A 21,777-nucleotide genomic window follows, 5' to 3' on the forward strand; every position below is an offset into this window, starting at 1 on the left:
TTTAAAGGAATTCCATGGCAGGTGAAGAAAGTAATAAATTGCCATAAAGTTTTATTTAGATTATAACAAGAAATCAGTCACTTGTTTAGCTGGATTGTTCCTCAAACTGGGGAACATATGGAGCGTGAATATGTAAGTTTGCACCTGGTCAGGAAACCATGAAATGAGACAAAAATGTCTCTTTTGGTAATAATTATGCTCCAATCATGATTTTTAATGGAGCTACAGGAATGTAAATGAGGGAAACATAGGTATTTAAATCAGGGTTGGTTTTGTCCTCTTCTTCCCTTCCACCTCCCTACCCCATCCTACTTCAATTTGTATGGTGATGATTCCCCCCCCCCCCCATTTGTTTGAAATTCCAGCTGATGCTGTCAGTATTTAGAATTAAGGTTTGAAAAGTACAGTATAAAATTGACTAGTGACATGTGACACAAGACGTGTCATTTTTTCTACAGGCTGAATATAGAATTTTGATGTCTTGAATCATGACTCAAACCCCTCAAATGCAAATACAATTAAATTATGTCTAGTTATTATTTATTTGAAGTCATCATTTTTCTGGTTCTCCATCACCAATTTAGTTTTCTGACTGTTGGCCTAACCACAAATAGGGAAAAACACACAGCTGTCCATCATTTTACAAAAGGTGACTATTAAAGCACCTAGATCGCATTTTGTAAGTCTTGAACTGAATGCCAAAGCCAATGGAATGCATCTATAATCACATAGAAATTTGCATTATAGAAGATATAGATCATTATTCTTCTAGTAAAGCTCTCCTACTCTTTGCAGCAACTTTACAGAGTCTATCATATACTATCAGATTTGTTTAATTGCAGTTGGCAGGATTTGAAGCTATAATGCTGGTAAAGCATATGCTTTGTTAAGAAGTCATGCCTCCAACTTCACAATTATCAGGAAGTCAAGTTACAAGTTAGGTTTACCAGCATGGTGTAGTGATTTGAACATTGGATTGGAAATCTGGAGACAATGGTTTGATTCTCCGCTCAGCCATGGAAACATCCTGGATAACAAATGTATGTATCTTTTACACAGGTTAACAAATAGATAGGTAAAGGTTTTCCCCTGACATTAAATCTAGTTGTGTCTGACTCTGAGTTGGTGTTCATCTCAATTTCTAAGTTGAAGAGCCAGCGTTGTCTGTAGACACCTCCAAGGTCATGTAGCTGGTATGACTGCATGGAGTGCCATTACCTTCCCGCCGGAGCAGTACCTATTGATCTACTCACATTTGCATGTTTTCGAACTGCTAGGTTGGCTAAAAGCAGGAGCTAACCACGTTCCCTGGATTCGAACTGCCGACCTTTCAGTCAGCAAGTTCAACAGCTCAGCAGTTTAATCCACTGCACCACCAGGGGCTCCTAACAAATAGGTAGCCAATTGCTATTAAGTATCTCAAATGTAAATAGAACTGAGACCTATCACAGCAGAGATAGGACAGCTTTATTTTATTTATTTATTTTTAATTTGAAAGACTAAGAGCCCACATAGAATAAAAATATATAAACTACTTAGAAATGCAAGTTCAAGGCCTGACTCATAGATGCAGATAAAACATAATGCATAGCATAGCTTTTTAAAATATGTATGTATGTACAGACTGTTTCTGATACAGTGGCTCAAATCACTAGGCACACAGTGCAAGATCAAAAGAAAACCCCATTGTGCAGTCCCGGGTTCACTTCCCTGGCAATAAGACCCACTGAACTCAATGGGGCTTCTGAGCAGAATCCACAGACTTGCACCACAGCAGTAACAGCTAATAAAAATACATTATCTAAACTGACACAGCCCTCTACCTCAATATACGCAGAATGGGAGTGACTCCTGTTCCCTTATTGGCCATCTCTCATCCAAGTATGGCTGTTAAATTTTGTTTAACAAGGTGGAACTACTCGTACATTTATTATTATTGTTATTATTATTATTTACAGTATTTATATTCCGCCCTTCTCACCCTGAAGAGGACTCAGGGTAGACCACAATGTACATATACATGGCAAACATTCAATGCCATTAGACATACAGACAGATACACAGAGGCAATTTAACATTTCCAGCTTCCGGCTTCATGAGGGTATGCTCGATTCCAGCCACAGGGGAAGCTGCTGTCATATGCTGTGACACTGAGTCCTTGATGGAGTACTTCCTCATTCTTCCGCACACTGCTAGACTTTTTATGGTGTCGTAAATTAGTTAAATTAGCCTCCCCGCATAAAGTGGTACCTAAATTTCCTACTTGACAGATGCAACTGTCTTTTGAGTTGCTTAGGTCAACAATGAGCTAGTCTATTTAATGGTCAGGTGCTCAATCCAACCCAGGCTGATGAACTCATGAACTCTCAGTTAGTAGTGATTTATTGCAGCTGGCTACGAACCAGCTGCATCACAGCCCGGCCCCCTGATAAGCCACAGACATGGGATGATATGCATAGTCAAATCTACATGATGTCACATTTATTGCCATCGTTTCATCCTAAGGAATCTTGGGAGGTGTAGTTTAAAGGGGGGTAATTCTAGAGGACACTGGTGCCTCACCAAACTGCAAATCCCAAAATTCTCAAAACTGGAGCCATGGTTGCCAAAGCAGAATGCTAAAACTAGGGTCCCATCTACACTGACTGTTTAATGCAGTTCAAAGATAGCCTCAAATTGTGGCGATCAGAGAGCAAACTCCCACAAAACCATGCAAAAGAAAGCCTTTAATGTTTATCAGTGCTTTGTAGTTTGTGTAATCACTATCCGGGCCTCAAACTGGTTCCAGGGTTTCCTACGTAATCATCTGCACTGGTTTGAAACTGCATTAAATGTTCAGTGTAGATAAGGCCTAGGTTGTTTGAAAGGATCTTTAAGTCAACTACTGGAATGCCAGCTAGACAAACAGCACCCCTCAAAAATATGATTAAATGTGATTTATGCTACCGGCGAAGCACATTCAGCTTGACAGATAAGTGACTCACACAAGACTTGTCTCTAGGGAATGCTTTTTAGTTTTTATTATAATTGAGGCAAGAGGAATTGGAAACACTTGGACCAGGTACAGCAAATAACCAATAGATCCCAATGTACTTTCCGTCTGTCAACAATTTAAGACAAAGCCAGGGATCACAAGGACCTCCAGTGTTACTGGATTGCAGCATGCCAAACAATTGCCACGATTGTTCCTATTAGGCCAATATATTTATTCTTATTATGCCCAGATTTGCATTCAACTTGTCTTCTTCCACCCACATTTTGGCTCCGAAAACCCAGCATCCTTCCTGTGCCGGATGTATTCATTTTTAGTTCCACCTTTGTGGGGAAAAGTCACAATGCTATACCTCTTTTCTTAGAAACCGCTCCAACTGATTCCCAGGGAACTTATTTTGGAGCACGCGCCACTGAGAAAATGGGTTACATAATTATAGCTGCTGTAAGCAGGTAATAATTAAACTCCTTGGCCAAAGAAATGTGACAAATATCTTTAGAGAAAGAACAAACCACCTTCCGGAGGCAGCAGAATTCCTCAGCAGGCAAAGAAAAATCCAGCAGCTGCCTGGGGTGCATCTACACTGTTGAATTAATGCAGTTTGGCACCACTTTAATTGCTATGGCTTAATGGTATGGAATCCTGAGAGCTGTAATTTAGTAATGCACCAGCACTCTTTGCTACAGAAGGCTAAAATGACCTTGCAAAACTGAACTCCCATTATTCCATAGCATTGAGTTCAAGTGGTATCGAACTGAATTAATTCTACATTGTAGATGCACCCATAGATTGGAGACTGCATAGTGTATTAAAACCACAACTCCCATTGTTTATAGCACTGAGCCATGGCAGTCAAGGCAATGTCAAACTACATTAATTCAACAGTGTAGATGCACCCCTAATTGTGAAGTTGTGCAATACAGCTTAAAAAAAAATCAACCCGTTTCTATTTCAAGGATTTCAAAAAGGAAAAAAAAAGCACACCACTTTTCTCAGGCACGGGCTTTCATGAATTATACAATTCATGGCTCTTGTTTCCAGCCCTTGTAACGTAGCCTGTTTTGACAACGCACCAAGCACCTACTTGGCTTGCCAGGGCTTTCAGACTGGTTCCTGGTTGTGATCCAGACCAACTGGGTATCTGAAAAAGCAGTTTATATATGGGTACTTTTCCTACCAGAGCCCAACTGGTTTTCAAAACTAGCCACTATCACACTTCAGGGCATTAAAATTCTTTCATCTAGGAAAGTCAAACATCTCAGCAAGGCCAAGCATCCTTATTTGGAAGCAACCTAGTTTGGGTTGCTGTGAGTTTTCTGGCCTGTATGTTCCAGAAGCATTCTCTCCTGTCGTTTCACCCACATCTATAGCAGGCATCCTCAGAGGTTGTGAGGTCTGTTGGAAACTAGTCAAGTGCTGTTTATATATCTGTGGAAGGTCCAGGGTGGGAGAAAGGACTCTTGTCTGTTTGAGGCAAGTGTGAACATTGATTAGCATTGAATAGCCTTGCAGCTTCAAAGCTTGGCTGCTTCCTTTCTTGGGAAGTAATTAGCTGGCCCTGATTGTTTCTTGTCTGGAATTCCCCTGTTTTTGAGTGTTGCCCTTTATTTACTGTCCTGATTTCAGAGTTTTTTAAATACTGTTAGCCAGATTTTGTTCATTTTCATGGTGTCGAAATTGTCCATATGCTTGTGGATTTCAATGGCTTCTCTGTGTAATCTGACATGGTGGTTGTTAGCGTGGTCTAGCATTTCTGTGTTCTCAAACAATATGCAGCCTAGTTTGGTCTCCAAAGGTTTTATGCTGTGTAAGTAGAATGGCTTTTTAAATAACAACTCTACTCATCTAAGAGCTCAAGTTCCACTAAAGGAAAAGAGTGCATCCACACTCAAATTAATGCAGTTTGACAACACTTGAACTCAGTGCTCTGGGATGCTGATGTCTTTGAGAACAACACAACATTTGATTCCATAGCACTGCACCAGGATCGTTATAGAGTTGTAGTTTGACAGTTGTTGTTTGGTGAGGCACCAGCAGTCCTCGGAGGATGAAGGCCTTATAAAACTACAACTGCAAGGATTCCATAGCATTGAGACATGGCAGTTTAAGAAGTGTCAGACTGCATTGCTTCTACAGTGTAGATCAGGCATGGGCCAACTTGAAACACAATCTACAAACTATCTACAGACCCACTAAGAAAATCCAGCCAAGGCTATGTTCATCAAAGCACAAGAGGGATCCTCTCACCTCTGCAGGAGTCTACCGTATACCATGCAGCTGTGGATAAGTCTACACAGGGACAACAAAACATAGCCTTGCTCAAATATGAATCAAGGAACATGAAAGGCACTGCAGACTAATCCAACCAGAGAAGTCAGCCATAGCAGAGCACTTGGTGAACCAATATAATAATTATTATTATTTTATTATGTCACAGCAAACAAGATAGATATGCTGGATTTCGTTTCACAAAATCACAAGTCGAACACTTCCCAAGTGTCTAGGACTGTGTGATGTATTTTCGGATGATGTGTGCAGATCCCAGTAGGGTGGCCTTTTGCAGTTGGCAGATCGTAATTTTGTCAATGTCTAATGTTTCCAAATGCCAGCTGAGATCTTTTGGCATGGCACCCAATGTGCCGATCACCACCGGGACCACCTGTACTGGTTTCTGCCAGAGTCTTTGAAGTTCAATCTTGAGGTCCTGATAGCGGCTGAGTTTTTCCTGTTGTTTTTCGTCAATGTGATTGTCACCTGGGATGGCAACATCAACGATCCAAACCTTTTTCTTCTCCACAACTGTGATGTCTGGTGTGTTGTGTTCCAGAACTTTGTCAGTCTTTTTTTAAATTATTATTATTATTATTACCAACCTAGACATAGCATATTATTTGAGAAGACAGAAATGCTCAACCATTCCAACATGGTCATTCCAACACCATGTCAGACTACGCAGAGAAGCCACTGAAATCCACAAGCATGTGGACAATTTCAACAGAAAGGAGGAAACCATGAAAACGAACAAAATCTGGCTACCAGTGTTTTAAAAAACAGGGGAATTCCAGACATGAAACAATCAGAGCCAGCTAATATCGCCTAATAAGAGATTCCCCCAGGCAGGAAGCAGCCAGTCTTTGAAGCTGCAAAGTTATTCAATGCTAATCAAGGTGGCCAATTGCAAAATTTAAGCAGACAAGAGTTCTTTCTCCCACAGATATTTAAACCCATTTGCCTAGACCTCACAACCTCTGAGGATGCCTGGGAGAAAGGTCAGGAGAGAGTGCTTCTGGGAGATGCCCGTACAGCCCGGAAAACTCACAGCAACCCTGTGTTGTTTTTCCCCTCTCATTTGTACCAGTGGCATTGTTTCTCTTGGGAGCTAAGCAGGGTGAGCCCTGGTTAGTGCCTGGATGGGAGACCACGGACCGAATACTAGGTGCCTTAGTGAGGTTATATTTCAAGAAATATAGGCAAGACTTGTCTTCTTGGGGTCAACTATGACTCTGAAACGACTCGAAGGCACAAAACAACCAAAACAGCAACAAGGTCGGACGGACTGTGGATACAGAGAAGGAAAGACGGGCATGCCCAACGTTTAGGAGCCGACCTGGGTTGGCAAGAGGCAAACGCAGCCGAGGCTTCCCAAGGTCCTCCCGCTAATCAATGCCTCGAAACCGAGGCTATTTTAACGCCTTCCGCCCGCGTCTCTGCTCCAGACTCACCTGGAAAAGGATCGTCCTCCTCCGCTGCCTTCGCGCGAGTGGGATCCAGCTCTCCAGCAGCAGCGTGGGAAGAGAGGGGCGGGGCTTCGAGGTGGCCACGCCCACAACCCATTTGGCCCCGCCTCCTGGAGCCAGAGTGCTTCCATTGGCGGAGAAGGACAGATAGAGGTCTTGGAGGCACATACACTTAAGAATGAATGTATTTTGACAGCATTTGCACTGCTATGGAATCGTGGAGTTCTTTAGCTTTCTCTGCCAAAGAAGGCTACCACAGCTCCCAGGAGTGCATAGCATTGAGCTTAAGCAGCTGAGGGGAAAAAGGAAAGGGCCTGAGGCTGTTAGGAATGGTGGGAGTTGAAGTCCAAAACACCTGGAGAGCCCAAGTTTGCCCAAGCCTGCACCCAGTGCTATTCATTCCTGCGAGTTGTAGTTTGGTGAGGTGCCAGGAATACTTGGCAGAGGAGGCTCCAGACCTTATACAACTACAACTCCCAGGATGTATTTATTTATTTTATTTCTTTCTGGCATTTATATCCCATCCTTCTCACCCCCAAGGGGGGGACTTAGGGCGACCTCACAATCAGCAACCATTAGAAGCTAGAAGCATACTATTTAAAACAATTACACATTAATTAAAAACATCCATGTAAACATCCATTTAGAAAGCACAATGCCAAGTCATGAACCAGGTCTGTCCATTGTCTGTCATAAAATCATTTTCATGATTAATGCTGGCTGCGTCTACTGCTCAAACGCCTGGCCCCACAACCAAGTTTTAAGTTTTTTACTAAAGGACAGGAGGGAGCTAACCTGATTTCATTCGGGTTGCGGGATGAGCTCCCGCCGTTAGCCCCCGCTTCTGCCAACCTAGCAGTTCGAAAACATGCAGATGTGAGTAGATCAATAGGTACCGCTCCGGCAGAAGGTAAACGGCTCCCCATGCACTCATGCCAGCACATGACCTTGGAACTGTTTATGGACAATGCCAGCTCTTCGGCTTAGAAATGGAAATGTGCAGTCAAAAGCAACAACAACAACAATAATAATAATAATAATAATAATAATAATAATAATAATAAAACTTTATTTATACCCCACCACCATCTCCCCAACGGGCAGGTGGATATTAAATTGTCAGCTACTCCTGTTACATCTCAATAAAGTTTATATGTGAATTTCTTCCAATGAAAGTTTCACAAATAATCAGGGCAAATTTGATTTGGAGGAGTGGCTCTAACACACAAAAGTGGTGCATTTTTTAAAAATAAATTTTTATTTTTTAAAACACAAAAAATACATACCGTAGACATACAAAACATTTACAATTCCCACCACCAACACGAGGATTGTTTTCTTTTTACATATTCGTTTCTTTATGAGACAATTTTTATATCTTTATCTTAATCCATTTCCAACCTATATACTATATAACATTTGTATCTTATTTCTTATGGCTTGATCTCCAGATTGATTCATGATATAGTTCTTTACCATTGTCCATCTTTCTTCCATTTCTCTTGTTCTATTTTCATTAGTTTTTACAACATTTAGTTTCACATTCATAATTTCAAATTCCATTTGCTCCACCATATATTGGTACCATTTATTTACTGTCCATTTTGATTTATCTTTCCACCCTAATATTATTACTGCTTGTGCACATTCAATTATTGCTTCTTTTATTTCCCTTTTATTTCCCATTTCCTCTCTTTTCCCTAATACCGCTATTTCCTTTGTTATGACCCACTCATTTCCTAGTATTTGATTTGACTCATTTTGTATAGTCTGCCAAAAATATTGTACATGTTCACATTCCCACATCATGTGCATAAACCGCCCTTTCTGATGACATCCATGCCAGCACTGACTACTCCCCTTTTTATAGTAGTATGCTAATTGGCAGGGTGTACGATACCATTTGTGCAATATTTTCCTCCTCATTTCTCGTACTCTGGTATTCCTTTTCATCCCTATTGTCTCTACCACATTTCTCATCTCTTGTTCTGTGATTTGCAGCTCCGTTTCCCACATACTTTTCAGATCCCGTATTATACATCCATCAGCCTCTATGAGCATTGTATATATTTTGCTGGCCTGTGCCTTCTTTCCTTCCCCCTTTTCTCTTATTATCTTTTCAAAGGCGTTATCTTCTCTCTTAACCATATTAATATTTTCTTTTATTTTGCAATATGCACAGATTGCTCTTATCTGTAACCAATTTTCTTCTCCAAGCCATTGTTTAATTTTATTTTCTCTTACCGTTTCCTCTCTGTCATATAGTTGTTCTAGTCTCTCTATTCCTTTTTCCTTCAATGTTTGAATATTTCTATTCATATTTGATTCCTTATCCTTATTGATTATCCATACTGTTGACATTTTAGATTTTAAGCTACTTATTCTCCCTTGCCATTTCTTCCACACTTGCATTTTCCTTTCATTGGTCCTATTAATTTATCTATATTTCTCTTATCCCATTTTCTAAAGATTATTTCTTCACAATTAACTCCATTCATTTCCTTTTCAAATCTCACCCATTTTTTATTTGTCACTTGTAATTCTATTGCTCTTTCAATTTGGAAGGCATCACTATATAGCTCTAGGCATGGACAGCCCCATCCCCCTTTCATTTCTTTTGCAATTATCAATTTTTTCCTTACTCTTGGTCTTTTCCCTCCTTCAACCCAATAATTTAGTTTCCTATCCCATTCCTTTAGTTTTGCCATGGGAGGAATTCCTGGGAGAGCCTGAAATAAATACATCATTTTTGGAATTATCAATATTTTCAATGCCCTTATCCTAGACATCTGTCTCAAATTTTTATTCTTCCACCTACTCATTTGTTTTAACATTCTCTTCCATGCCATTCTATAATTTCCATCTATTATTTTATCAAGTGTCTTAAATATCCAAATTCCCAAATACTTCATCTTTTTAATACCCAATTTTAATCCTGATTCCTTCCTTATCTCTAATTGTTCCTTCGGTGGCGTATTAATAAATAATATCTCTGATTTCTCCATATTTACTGATAGCCCTGATACTTTTTTAAACTCCCTCAATATTATTTTCATTGATGCATTATTTAAGAACAAATGCAGTGTTTACCAAAAGCGTAAATGTACACAAAACAGGCAAGGTCAACAAGGCTAGGTCTTCATGCAAGCTTTTTGTTAATATTAATTGTGCCTTCTCTGTATTATCTATGGAGCTGCCTTATGTTTCCCCATCTGGCTTACTATTGTCTTCTCTGATCGGCACAATCTCTCCACCCTCTTGATGTGTTTGACTCCAATTCACAGCATCCTTAGCTGGGATGATGTTGGGGGCATATTTGAAGAAGGCTGTTGTACCGCAGTAGAGAACCTCTGCCCCTCTAAATGAAATTTTTGCATGACCCCGGGTATATAGGCATATAACATGGGCATAGAAATCAAGTATTTACTTATTTATTTATTTATTGTGTCAGAAGTGAACCGAGGGTACAAATTGTAATGTATTTGAAAACACAACCATGTGAGGAATCCCAAAATCCCAAAACTGGGACCCAGACTATTATGCAATGGTGACTATTACGTGAGGAAAACAGTAGATGTGTGAATGCCTTCAAACTACCTGTCATGCAGACTACATGAATTTTGTCAGTTTTCTCAGGCAAGGAATACTCTGAAGAGATAATTTACATTTACCCTCCTCTGAAATATCTCGTACAATCCCCTGGTTATGCATTGGTGGTCTCTCGTCAAAGTACTAACCAAGATGAGATTGGATTTGGTGACCTCAGGGCCTTTAGGCTTAGAAGGACTGATCAAGTGAAGGAAAAGGATACATTACACAAGCATCCAAAACCCACAGGCTTCTTCCTCAGGTATAAATGTTAAAATGCTTTAACTTTAGGGAGAACATCTTGAATAAGCATTAAAAAAAACTCTTGGACAAGAGTTTGGTCCCATAACCATGTTTTAAGATTTTTTTCCTGAAAGACAGGATGGAAGGGACTGATCATTGGGGAGGGAGTTCCACAGACGAGGGGCCACCACTGAGAAAGTCCTGTGTCTCGTCCCCACCAGTCGTGCTTGCGAAGGTGGTGGGACTGAGTGCAGGGCCTCCCCTGATGATCTTAACTTTCAAGGTGGGTTGTAGAGGGAGATACATTCAGACAGGTAAGCTGGGCCAGAGCCGTTTCAGTCTTTATAGGCTAAAGCCAGCACTATGAATTGTGCTTGGTAGCAGGTTGGCAGCCAGTGGAGCTGACGCAACAGGGGGGTGGTATGCTCCCTGTATGCCGCTCCAGTGAGCAACCTGGCTGCCACCCATTGGACTATTTGTAGCTTCAGAACAGTCTTCAAAGGCAATCCCATGTAGAGGGCATTGCAGTAATCTACTTTGGATGTAACCAGAGCGTGGACCACCGTGGCCAAGTCAGACTTCCCAAGGTATGGGCGCAACTGGCACACAGGTTTTAGTTGTGCAAAAGCTCCCCTAGCCACCACCATGACCTGGGGTTCCAGGCTTAATGATGAGTCTAGGATTACTACCAAGATGCAAACCTGTGTCTTCAGGCAGGGCCGGCCCAACACGGAGGCCACTGAAGCGCCCGCTTCGGGCGCACGGTCCCCGGGAGCGCCGTCGAGGTTCCCCCCCCGGCGGGGACCATGGGCTCGCTCGCTGCCGAACAGGAAGGCCTGTTCGGCGGCAAGTGAGCTCTCCTGCTGCAGTTTGGCCGGCTGGTCAAGGCCAGCCGGGCCAGGGCGAGCGGCGCGGGAGGCGGGGCCACGTCTGGGGGGTGCCCTGCCTCCTGCGTCGCGCGGCCACGCTACGCGCCCTGGCTCCGCCTTCCTCGCCACGGCCTGGAAGGACATTCCCGCCCCTTCCTGGCCAGCTGGGCCAGGGCGCGTGGGACGGGAGGTGGGGCCCCGCCTCCCGCGCCACGGGCCCTGGCCCCGCGTCCCACACTGCACGAGAGGCGGAGTCAGGGTGAGCAGCGTGCGAGGCGGGGCCAGAGCACGGGAGGTGGGGCCAGGTTTGGCCATGCCCCGCCTCCCGCGACACATGGCCACGCCTCCCATAGCACAGGGGGGGGCGCAATTCCCCCCCCCCCCGCTTAATACTTAAAATTACCTCGGGCCAGTTCTGTCTTCAGGGGGAGTGTAACCACCTCTAGCACAGGCTGTAACCCTATACTCTGGCCTTGCAACTGACCAGGAGAACCTCTGTCTTGTCTGGATTCAGTTTCAATTTATTCACCCTCATTCAGTCCAACACAGCTGCCAAGCACTGGTTCAGGACCTGCACAGCCTCTTTAGTAACAGCTGGAAAGGAGTGATAGAGTTGAACATCATCTGCATACAGTAGTGGTGGACAGTTAATCCAAAACACTGTGTGTCTCATAGTTTTTGCCCACACTGTTGCTGCAATCCTGTAATGGTTCTGGAGATGCAGTAGGAAAGAAAGCTATCCTGCTCTAATATCGCTTTTGCAGATATTGCAATTGCAGTGAGAGAGGAGGGCCATGCAAGAAGGCTTTTATTATTTCAGGCAAAGAGAAAGGCAATGGTAAACCTCCTCTGAATAAATCTTGCCAATAGAGCTCTATAGTAAGGTCACTGTCAGTCAGCTTTGATGTGGAGGCACATAATAACAACAAAGATATGCCTTTATGTGCATGCACACATGACTGTTGACTCTCTTGTACAAAGTGTTGCTAACTTTTTAATTAAGAGCAAAATCACAAGACCCTCCTCCAGTTTTCCATTATTAGGAATCCCTATGCAAGCGGTGCTCTTTTGTCTCCTATCATAATTTGACTGCTTATAACTAGTCTATGTTGTAACCTGAATACCATGTAAAGAAAAGTCACAATAGCCTTTTCAAGACTCTTGCCACAGTGTACTTGAGGTATTTCTCTCTCTCACCCCCTCAATCCCTTTCTTAGGCTGGCAATTACCCACCAAAGTCGCTATAATTGTAACTACGCTACCACGCCTCACACAATACGGAAATACCCTGTGCTCGCACCATGTTATTTAGTAGTAGGCAATAAACCCCATCTCCGCATGCTAAGATATGCAGTTCTCCAACAATGCACAAGAGTATATTTATGCAAGTGCTCTTTATTACTGACGCTTTGTGGGTCACAAATACTTTCTGTGACAAAGAATGCAGAGAAAGACAGTTACGCTATTCAAAAACTTTCTTTTGAATCCCTACAGCAGCTTGCCACTCTTATAATAAATAGATTTACGAAGCAATGGGCTTCTTTCCAAGTATGTTTGCACTAGCAATTACTCTGATGCATTTGATTTTGAAAAGTGAGAGTAGGACAATGAAGGTAAACCTCGGTTATATTGAACCATGCAAAATTTAAAGGAGAAAGACAGACAAAGATATCAGAATTTTATTCAGGGCACAGGATGGAACACTCTTCCCTTTATTACTATCACTTTTTTAAAAATCCTCTTTTCTTCTGGATGTGCTTGATAGAAACACTCAAGATGATTACATTATGTACATTAAGAATTGCTGATGTTGTCAAAAATAGTTTATGATGCAAGCAGCGAAACACAGGAAAATTAGATTTGGAGTTTCTGGGCTCAGGACAGTAATTATATCCAGAGTAGTGTTGGTAATATTGCATTTCCTTGCTATGGGGGAGCCCTTTGGGACACTCCCTGATTCTCATTCACAAGGTTTAGTTTTTAAAATGGGAAATGTGTGTGTGTGTTAGGTCAGAGTCTCAAGCCAGGTAGGGAACAGAGCAAAATGTTCAAAGATATAATACAGCTGACCTTTTTTTGCCCCGCATGGAGTATTTTAACATGTCAAGAGAAGTTTCTTCCTGCCCACAATGAGAAAATTTATGAGAGGTGTTTACCTCTCTAGTGGTAAAACACATCCACTTTTCATCTGGATTTGATCCAGAAAAGAAGTACAAATACAATCAATTCTCCACAGTTGCTAGGCACAAAATTCCGGCAGAAGTGAAAAATGCAAATAAATAATACTATTTTTTAACCTAAAATAATACCTCTCTAGGAACCTGTAAATCCTCCAGCATGACCCTATAGCTAACTTCTGCAAAAGTTGACCCCAAAGTTGCACTATTTATTTATTTATTTATTTATTTTGTGTCAAAAGCATTGCATAAATGCATAAGTTTAAAACTGATAAAAAGAGATCACAAGCAGCTAAATAGTTTTAGAGCCAAAACAGGCAACAGTGACTGCATTGTCTGTAGTTTTACACAGTTCTTCCTCTGTGCATGAGGCAGGGCATTGTGGGCAAGCATACAGATGCAGAGTTGTTTGTTCTGCTCCACAGTCACACAAGGTAGAGGATTTTTCAAGGTAGTGCCATTTTGCCAGGTTGTCTTTTGATCTGCCAACTCTGTTCGGGGACTTCCATGTTGTCCGTTCTTGGTTTGCCCCTGGAGGAAGACCCTCATGGGGAGCCATCCAGTTGGGACTGCCTAATTTTGTTGCCCACAGGGATATTCTTGCTGTTGCTGGAGGAACATTTAGAGGAGTGGTGGTTCTCATGAAACTTTTCCTTTATTTAAGTCTACTGGGAAGAGTCTAATAGCCGTACAATGGGTGGCTTTCACAGTGTTCAACCTTATTCCTCTCGCAATTGGCAGCAACTTCCTATCGCACATCGGGGGGGGGGGGCAATGCCAGCTAGCTTATAGAGCCTATCAACAGGTACAGGTTTAAGACCTCCTGTGATTATTCTACATGTCTCATTCAGTGATATACAGTATTCATCTGCTTTGCGTGGGCAGATTTATGCCAGACAGAACAGGCATACTCAGCAGTTGAGTAAGACAAGGCCAGGGCTCATATTCTTATTAAATTTGGGTCAGCAACCCATGCACTATTAGTAAGTTTCCACAGGATGTTATTGCATGCAGCTACTTTGTGCTTGGTGTTCGCACAGTGTTTCCTAAATTTAGGAAAAAGTTGCACTGGAGGACATAGGTAGAACATTTTAATTTAACCCATGATCAAATTTGCAATTAGGTAAACCTACAAATGTTAAGGGCCAACTATATATATATATATATATATATACACACACACACACATACACATACAGTAGAGTCTCGCTTATCCAACATAAACAGGCCGGCAGAATGTTGGATAAGCGAAAATGTTGGATAATATGGAGGCATTAAGGAAAAAACCATTAAACCTCAAATTATGTCATGATTTTACAAATTAAGCACCAAAAATCATGTTTTACAACAAATCGACAGAAAAAGCAGTGGTAACGTTATGTAGTAATTACTGTATTTATGAATTTAGAACCAAAATATTGCAATGTATTGAAAACATCGACTAGAAAAACATTGACTACTAAAAGGCAGACTGCGTTGAATAATACAGAACATTGGATAAGCAGAGGTTGGATGAGCAAGACTCTACTGTATATATATAAAAGACTGATGGCATCACGGCAATTCACAAAACAACAACAAAAGTACAGGCCCCCCAACCTCAAAATTTGACAACACAACCCATCATCCACGCCTCAAGGTTGATACAACAAAAAAAAGAAAAATAAAGTCCTAATTAGAGGGAGAGCAATAATTTTTTTTATCCAATTGCTGCCAGTTTAGAGGGCTAATCTCTGCCCACTTGGTTGCCTAGCAACCAAGGGACAGCCAGGTTTCAGTTAGGGGACAGGCAGATTTAGGCCTCACTTAGGCTTCTTCCACAGATTATCTAATTTGCACTGGATTATATGGCAGTGTAGACTCAAGGCCCTTCTACACAGCTATATAACCTATTTATAATCTTATATTATCTGCTTTGCACTGGATTATCTTGACTCCACACTGCCATATAATCCACTTCAGTGTGCATTTTATACAGCTGTGAAGAAGGGGCCTCATATAATCCAGTTCTAAGCAGATAATTTAAGATTATCAATATACAGTAGAGTCTCACTTATCCAACGTAAACAGGCCGGCAGGATAAGTGAATATGTTGGATAATAAGAAGGGATTCAGGAAAAGCCAATTAAACATCAAATTAGGTAATCGTTATACAAATTAAGCACCAAAACATCATATTATACAACAAATTTGACAGAAAAAGTAGTTCCATGCGCAGTAATGCTATGTAGTATTTACAGTAGAGTCTCACTTATCCAACACTCGCTTATCCAACATTCTGGATTATCCAACACATTTTTGTAGTCAATGCTTTCAATATATCGTGATATTTTGGTGCTAAATTCATAAATACAGTAATTCTATATAGCATTACTGCGTATTGAACTACTTTTCTGACAAATTTGTTGTCTAACATGATGTTTTGGTGCTTAATTTGTAAAATCATAACTTAATTTGATGTTTAATAGGGTTATCCTTAATTCCTCATTATCCAACATATTCGCTTATCCAACGTTCTGCCGGCCCGTTTATGTTGGATAAGTGAGACTCTACTGTACTGTATTTACAAATTTACCACTAAAATATCACAATGAATTTAAAACACTGACTACAAAAACATTGATTATGAAAAGGCAGACTGCGTTGGATAATCCAGAACATTGTATAAGCGAATGTTGGATAAGTGAGATTCTTCTTTAATATGAAATAATTACTGGGCTAGAATAATGCAGAACAATATAATCTCTAAAACCAGGACAGTAAATAAACAGGGGAATTCCACACAGGAAACAATCGGGGCCAGCTAACACCTCCCAACAAAGTATTCCCATCATCAAAGTCTGGCAAATCCTGTTTTCTCAGGGCCACAGACAGTAGAAGCACATAAAATATCGCAAACAACACCACTCTGAAAACAAGGGAATTCCAGACAGGAAACAATCAGGGCCAGCTAACACCTCCCAACAAAGTATTCCCATCATCAAAGTCTGGAAAATCCTCTGTTTTCTCAGGGCCACAGACAGTAGAAGCACATAAAATATCGCAAACAACACCACTCTGAAAACAAGGGAATTCCAGACAGGAAACAATCAGGGCCAGCTAACACCTCCCAACAAAGTATTCCCATCATCAAAGTCTGGAAAATCCTCTGTTTTCTCAGGGCCACAGACAGTAGAAGCACATAAAATATCGCAAACAACACCACTCTGAAAACAAGGGAATTCCAGACAGGAAACAATCAGGGCCAGCTAACACCTCCCAACAAAGTATTCCCATCATCAAAGTCTGGAAAATCCTCTGTTTTCTCAGGGCCACAGACAGTAGAAGCACATAAAATATCGCAAACAACACCACTCTGAAAACAAGGGAATTCCAGACAGGAAACAATCAGGGCCAGCTAACACCTCCCAACAAAAAATTCACTCAGGGAGGAAACAGCCAGGCTTTAAAGCTGCAAGGCCATTACATCCTAATCATTTTTCCTAATTGCAGCATTCATACTTGCCTCCAACAAACAAAAAGAACCAATCAGAAATATTGTATATTCACAACCTTTAGGAAATAATATCCCCTGAAGCGCTGAGCTGCTGAACTTCTGGACTGAAAGGCCACAGGTTTGAATTGGGGGCGCGGAGAGAGCCTCCACTGTTAGCCCCAGCTTCTGCCAACCCAGAAGTTCGAAAACATGCAAATGTGAGTGCATCAATAGGTACTGCTCTGGCGGGAAGGTAAAGCCGCTCCATGTAGTCATCCCACATGACCTTGGAGGAGTCTACGGACAACGCCTGCTCTTCGGCTTAGAAATGGAGATGAGCACCAACCTCCAGAGTAAGACACGACTGGACTTAATGTCTGGGGAAAACCTTTACCCTTTACCTTAACTACCACCAATTCCTCAATACTTTATTTCCCATACCACCAGACTTCACCACAGCAACGCGTGGCCGGGCACAGCTAGTATATATATAAGGTGATTCGCCCAAGGCAAACATTGTCATATCTCACCCAAAGGAAAATCCAGGACACCTCAGGAAGGCACCCTGCAGAGCCTGTCAATATGGCTCATCACCACCCATCTTTGCTTCCACCTCTGACACCCCAAGGCATATCTAAAATCTGTATACGTGACAGAAACCCGGACACCCTTGATTGCTGCCATTAATAAATTAAGCACCCTTTTAGAAATCGGTCTAGCAGGACTTAATCCGACAGTTCCTGCCCTGTCACCTCATTGTTTCAATAACTCCCGCCTTCTCTTTCCTGATTGGCCCAAGTAGAGACAAAAGGCAGCTTCCTATTGGGCCAACGGAGCAAGGCGGGAAACGAAAGCCCGCCTTGTTCAACCTTCTAGCCTATCAACGATCAGATGGGCGGGGGAGCAGGGCGGGAAATTCAAAGGGCTGTCAGACTGAAATTTTGTATAAATATGGCTTTATTTTGATTGTATGGTACCCTAGTAGACCGAATGATCGCTACTAGAGTCCTCTTCAGCTGAATTGCTCAATAAAGACTCCTTGGCGGATTTTCCTTCAACTTTGGCGGACTTTCTTCATTTCGGCTTCAGGTTGTATTGCGGCTCATAATTCTCCTTTTGGCTTCGCCAAGGTCCGTTCTCTCAGGACCGGATCGGGTCCCTCCTTAAGGTCCCGATCCCCTAAAACGCGGTCGACAACATAATTTGGCGACCACGAAGGGACTTGCTTGGAAGTTCCCAAAAAAATCAATTTTTAGGCTAAAATTCCAAGCGGCGACCTTGGTCCAGATATTCTGGAACAGGTTGGGGAGAGAAACGGCTGCAAGGAGGGCCCTCCGACCAACAATTTGACCTCATTTCACATCCAAATTTCTCTGGCAGTCCCTTTCTCTCTCTAGATCTGATTCAGGGTACTGAACAAAGGAGCCAGATAGGAGGAAGCAGATTTTTAGCTCCTCGAAGGAAAGGCGCCAACGTGAAACAGGGGACGCCCTGAAAAGGAACCGGTTCCGTTGTTAAGACCCAGGTGGGAGGAGCTCTGGAGGTATTGCACTTCGGATCAGAGCTCGGTAACAAATCCTGGTGAAACGCGGGAACATCTGGCACCTAAAAGCGTGTGAGAGCAGTCTAGCTTGCAGATTGCAGGTTCAAGGATCGTAGGGTAGGGGAACGGTTGTGCTCCCGGGTCACCTACGGATTCTACGGACGCTAGCCATCCAGCCTTAGTGGAGGGGACTATTGAAAGGACGAGCTGCATCCTACCGGTTGGGTGAGTCATTACTCCATTAACTGTCGGTGTAGGCAGGGGCTGAGCTAAGGATGGGTGTTTGTTCAGCACGTCTAGGGTGTCCCACCCCAGCAGACATCCCCAGGGATTCTCCATTGGGTAAGATCCTGGCCAATTGGGGTGGGTTTGCATCGAAAAACATGGTGCAGGCCAGGTTGGGCCAACTCAGCGTGCATAAGTGGCCCCTTGTGGCCCTTGAAGGGGGAACAGCTTGCTCCCCCCCCACATGGCAGTGTGGATGAGAGTCTCATCTTGAGACTCCAGAGCCATTGCCATGGGGAGGGCAGGTGGTCCCAGCTTGCTTATGCCGCGATGTTCATGGCCCTAAGCCAGGGAGAGAATTGGAGGGGGGAGGGGGTCCACGTCTTCCCATGCAGAGATTTGGGCTCCAAAAACAACCCCCCCAAAGATTCCTCTCTAGACCCTTTCCCCTTACCCCCTCCTCCAGAGGATTTTCTGGACACATTTGCTTGCCTTCTCCCCCACCCCATCAGCCCAGGCCCTCTGCCCCATCCCTATCCCTACTTTTTCTCCTCACCCTGAGTCCTATACTGATCCAGGACTCCCAAATTGGCCTTCCAAGGGAACCCTTACTTCAGGGATCCCCCCCCCCAAGAAATTCCCCTCCCTCCAGAGAGTTCAGCCCAGTCTAACGTGGAGGAGGGCTCCCAGCCCCCTCCCCTCTCACCCCGAAACACACCTGATCCAAAACACTGTTCCTCTTCTCAAGTCACACTCTCTCAGCCATTCTTCTCGAAATCCTTCCACACACCCCCCAACCAAATCCCTCTAAGCCTTCTCCCATTCCACCCCAAAACTCCTCCCCCCTTGCAGCCCCCCTCCCTTAATCTCTCTCTTCCTCTTGCTCGTCCTTTTGTCAAGAGGAACAGGGGGAAAGGAGGGGCCGTGGGGAGATGAGGACCATCAGGGGAAGGAGGGGGGAACGGTGGAAAAGGGGGAACTCGCTGTTCAGAGACCATAAAACATCCATTGCCATCCTCTGTTTTATCTGAAGCCTGCATATTGAGTCAATAGTTTTCCAAAGAATTATTTCCCCCTCTCTCCCTCCTTTTAAAAGCTATCTGTTTTTGAATTTTTGAGTCACAGTTCAATCCCCTTTTTCCCTCTTCTTTTCTGTTTGTTTTCAAAACATTACCCATAGCTCCAGAAACTCCCCAAAGACCCCAGAGGAACATAAATTTTTGGACTGTCAATTTGCATTTTTGTTGGTTACAATTTGCAAGTGGGACCTTTGATCTGGCATTCTTTCAAAATCGTCAGGTCACATCCTGAAATTAGCTCAAACTAAAGGATCCTGTGTCCCCAAAGATTCCTTTCCCTTTTTCTCTTTTTTTTCACCTAATCCCTTTGGGCAACCCTGCAAAACCCCTCCCCTTTTTGAACACTCTCAGCCTCATCCCCCCTCCACTCCCCAACCTTCCACTCTCTCTCAGCCTCTCCCTCTCTGGGGGTTATTGTGTATTTATGGAAAACCTTCCATCTTCAGGGACTGGCTGAGTTCTGCCTGGGGTTCCCCTGTTCTCTGAGTAATATTCTTTGATTGTTGTCCTGATTTTGGAATTTGCCTGTCTTTTAACTGTTGGGAGCCAAGTTTGGTTCCTTTTTCATGGTTTTCTTCCTTGATCTATCTTTTCTGTTCCTGTCTCTCGCTCTCTCTCTCTCTCAGCCCCCATCCCAGCCGTTCCATTGAAGCCTGATGCCCCCCCCCCCCCAAAATTGCATCTGCCCCTGCCACTCAACTCCTGCCACATTCTGAGTTTTCCTCAGATGGGAAGAATCACCCCACCATCCCCCCTCCTTCTTTTGCCCCCACCAGGCTCTCTCTCTCTCTCTGCGCTCATTCCTCTCTTGGAGAGAGAGGAGAAGGAGGGGCCGCGGGGAGATTGTGCAAAGAGGACACTTTTTTTCTCTTCCTGTTTTTGGAGGGGCAAAGGGGGGAGAAGATTCAGTCCTGAAGCCTGCCACCAAGCTCTATAGTTCTCCAAGGATCCCTTCCTTCTTTCAAATCAAACCTTCTCCAACTTGAAATTCTGCCCTGCCTACCCTCAAATTGTACCCTTTTTTTCTTTTCCTCTCTCTCTCCCTTTTCTTCTGTGCCATCTCACCTCCCTATTTTCAAAGGTTCAAGCCGTAATATTTTGTGACCCCCCCCCCCCCAGAGAAATCCTGCTGCTTCTGTGGTTTTAACTTTTTCTTCTCTCTCTCTCCTCAAACCTCCCTTATCTTAGGGAGAAAGGGGGGGTGGAAGAATGGATGTATTTTTCTATATATGAGTTTTTTCTCTCTCTCTCTCTTCCACTTCATGTTTTCCTAGGCCAAAATGCACTTCAACATTCTCCTTTTTCAAAGCTTTCTCCCCCCCCCTTCCTTCCCCTGTGAAGGGGACTCCCAGCATCCCCATTTCTCCTTATAAACATACAGTCAAAATCCTGGTTTAGTTTTATAGTAAAGGCACTCTTTCACTCTCCACAGTTCCCCAACAATCTCTTTTCTTCCTTTCGGGTCCTTCTCCCTCCCTTTCCCTGAGTGCATGCGTGTGAATGTTTTAAAAATCCCTCTAACTGCCTTTAAATATGAGGAGGGCACTACAGAGTCCGGGGGACCTTCCAGGCACAGCTGAAGAGATCCAGAGGACCGGACCCAACCACCTGACTGAGGACATCAGACCAGACTGCAAGACCCATAATCCATACCTGCCACCATGAACAGTTCTAAGACCTGGGTAAGGGCTCTCGGAGTGCGCTGTGGATTTCATGCAGCAGCTAGAACCCAGAGGCCATTGGAGATGGTCCTGTGAGGGTAAGCCCGGACCCCCAGTCACCCAGAAGAGACAGCCCCACCTGGGGCTGATCTGAGACCCCCACGGGGGAAGCAACACCATCTGCCTGG

General features: G+C 43.3%; 1 protein-coding gene across 2 annotated transcripts in view; it reads right to left on the bottom strand.

Moving 5' to 3' along the window:
• wipf3 (WAS/WASL interacting protein family member 3) overlaps positions 1 to 6,851 on the bottom strand; it is a 45,565-nt gene extending 38,714 nt beyond the window's left edge. For both annotated transcript variants that reach the window (XM_062958242.1, XM_008112746.3), the window contains exon 1: positions 6,715 to 6,851. The gene's annotated coding sequence lies outside the window, so the exon portion shown is untranslated. The remainder of the gene's footprint in view (positions 1 to 6,714) is intronic.
• Between the last annotated feature and the right edge of the window lie 14,926 nt (positions 6,852 to 21,777).

Source organism: Anolis carolinensis, chromosome 6 (genome assembly GCF_035594765.1).
Source record: "Anolis carolinensis isolate JA03-04 chromosome 6, rAnoCar3.1.pri, whole genome shotgun sequence".
NCBI classification, from domain to species: Eukaryota; Metazoa; Chordata; class Lepidosauria; order Squamata; family Dactyloidae; genus Anolis; species Anolis carolinensis.